This window comes from Poecilia latipinna, unplaced genomic scaffold, assembly GCF_001443285.1.
Source record: "Poecilia latipinna isolate Pla-1442-1.1 unplaced genomic scaffold, P_latipinna-1.0 Scaffold4012, whole genome shotgun sequence".
Classification (NCBI taxonomy): domain Eukaryota; kingdom Metazoa; phylum Chordata; class Actinopteri; order Cyprinodontiformes; family Poeciliidae; genus Poecilia; species Poecilia latipinna.
This window is the reverse complement of record NW_015116628.1, coordinates 1-2,335: the sequence shown is the minus strand read 5'-3', so window position 1 is coordinate 2,335 and position 2,335 is coordinate 1. Positions and strand designations below refer to the sequence as shown.

Genomic DNA, 2,335 nt, shown 5'->3' with positions numbered 1-2,335 from the left:
GGTACAGGAGACTAAGTGGTCTGAAAAAGGACCACTAGGTGGCGGAATGGTTCACTGGCCGGAAAAATAGCCAGGCAAACCCAGAAGAGACGGAGCGTCCCGGTGGTCTGTCCTCTGAAGTAAGTAGAAGTTAAACCTGCAGGCTTTGCTCTCCGATTATAATGACACATGGAGTAATTATAAATGATTTCAGGTTACGTTTTATATGTCTGGTATTTTGATACTCTGCCCTCCTCATATGTTTCTGTTAGCGGGAGCTAAAGTTTATGTCAGCTATGCTACGTTAGCTGTTGGGAGCTGAGTCCGTGTATTTTTATTGTCTCACTCTTCACAGTTTGATAGTCTGTCTTCAGTCTTAACTTTAACCCAGGTTGATCTGGTTTTATGATGCCGAAGTCGGCAAGCATCTTCAGGAGATTATGGCAGTTATGGATGTTGGTCACTATCACTGAAACTGTATTTTGTTGCTTCAGCAGTAATGAAGGTAGATCTGAACCTGCAGGAACATCATCTGCTGCTAGACTTTATTCACCATAACAAACTGAAAGGTACTTCATTTATGTTGACTTTTCAACATACTTAAGGATTTAGTCTAATGTTCACACATAGGCCTGTCAGAATAATCAATAAATCAATTAATCATGTAATAAATTAAAACAAACTCAATCATTTCCATTGGCCTGATTTATTGTTTCTCTTTTTCTCTACCAAAAACTGGATAATAAAAGTCTTCAGTTTGGTACTTTGGTCTCAATTAGACCTTATATTGAAAATAAATTTTGTTTAAAAATACTTCAAAATTCATTCGTTTTATTTATTCTGAATATTAAAAATGTCTTCCAGTTCCAGTGTTAAATGTTCATTAGAATTTAAAGTCTAATGACTTTTGAGAATGTGTTCTTGCATTATTATTTCATCATTGCCATTATATAACTTAAACATGGCCTCAAAAGAACTATATTATTGTTTGTTGAGAACTTTGGAACAACTTATCATACAGTAATTTTTTTTCATGGTAACAGACCTATTCACACATCCTCCAGAATCTTCAGATTAAACTGTGTTTGTGTCTGGACCCCATTTCATCGGCCCTTAAACAAATATATACCTCGTCTGCAAACCAGGACAAACCTGCTGCTTCTGTTCGTCTTCATTTCAAGTTGATTAATGTAGATGGTAAAATGTATTCAGATGGTTTAGATTTTCACAAGCAGTTAATTTCTTTCTCAATTGATATTTTGACACAGTTAACAGCTAATAAACACATACTTAAGAAAATAAATATTTTATGCATTTATTTAAAGCACCACTGCAAAAATAGCCTCCACAGAAAAACATTTACTGTAAAACATTTGATCAACATAAAAAGAAAAAATTCTACATACATTGTGATGACTCAAGTAATTTTCAGGTTCAGTAATGTTCTGTCACAGTCAGGTCTGTCAGTGCATCAGCTGTTCAGGAAAATCAACATAATTTCTTTCTAACACTAACTGTCTATCTGTACTTTTCTCTGCATCTTCAGACAATCTGCAGCAGCTGAGATTCTGGGAGGTTCAACACCAAAACCTGAAGCTTCAAACTGAGCCGTCAACTGAACCAAGATGCCTTTCAAACAACTACAGTAGTTAACCTGCTCTGTTGGTAGATGTTATGGTGTCTCCTTAATCTGTACAGACTGACACTGGTCGTATTTGAATACACAGCTTTATGGTGTTTTCTTTTGTTAATTGATTATAGTAAATATTTGAACATCCATGTAAGTTTGAAGACATTTCATTGTTAACTTTAGGTAGCTGTGAATCCACCCATGTTAATCTGAACCTATTTTGTTAAAGATTCAACAGATTTGTTGCAATCTTAAATATTTAATCTGTCCTTTGTGTGCAGTGAAATGAACATAAAGTTAATTCAGGAAACACTTGTCATCTTCTTTCTACAGTACAAATTGAATGATGCCTCTATTAAAATCATATATTTGTGACATCAAACTTTTTTTCTGTCATAAAGCAGGCTAAATGTTTGTAATTGACTTTCAACAAATGGAAACCAAAATGGTTTTAAAGTAAAGCCACTATGTAAAGTCCTCAACTACCTCAACACAGGTAAAGTTTCCACTGTATGCAAGTAAATGTGATTACGATTGAATGACAATTGTACAGCAGGGCTTTAACTCCAGTTCATAAGGGTCGGTGTCCTCCAACCTTTAAATGTCTCTTCTTTATTGCACCTTAGTCAAATCATGAGGTCAGAGGTCATTAGCACGACTCTGGAGGACTTGACTGTCCTAAGCAGCCATTTAATTCAGATGTGTTGGACCAGAACGTATCTAAAT

General features: G+C 35.2%; 2 long non-coding RNA genes across 2 annotated transcripts in view; one reads left to right on the top strand and one right to left on the bottom strand.

The window, feature by feature from the left end:
• Positions 1–1,528, bottom strand: part of LOC106942056 (uncharacterized) — a 3,503-nt gene extending 1,975 nt beyond the window's left edge. The window contains exon 1 of the long non-coding RNA XR_001423532.1: positions 1,132–1,528. This is a non-coding gene — a long non-coding RNA (uncharacterized LOC106942056). The remainder of the gene's footprint in view (positions 1–1,131) is intronic.
• Positions 1–1,615, top strand: part of LOC106942055 (uncharacterized) — a 4,795-nt gene extending 3,180 nt beyond the window's left edge. Inside the window, exons 2-3 of the long non-coding RNA XR_001423531.1 lie at positions 264–548; positions 1,526–1,615. This is a non-coding gene — a long non-coding RNA (uncharacterized LOC106942055). The remainder of the gene's footprint in view (positions 1–263; positions 549–1,525) is intronic.
• Positions 1,616–2,335: the final 720 nt, after the last annotated feature.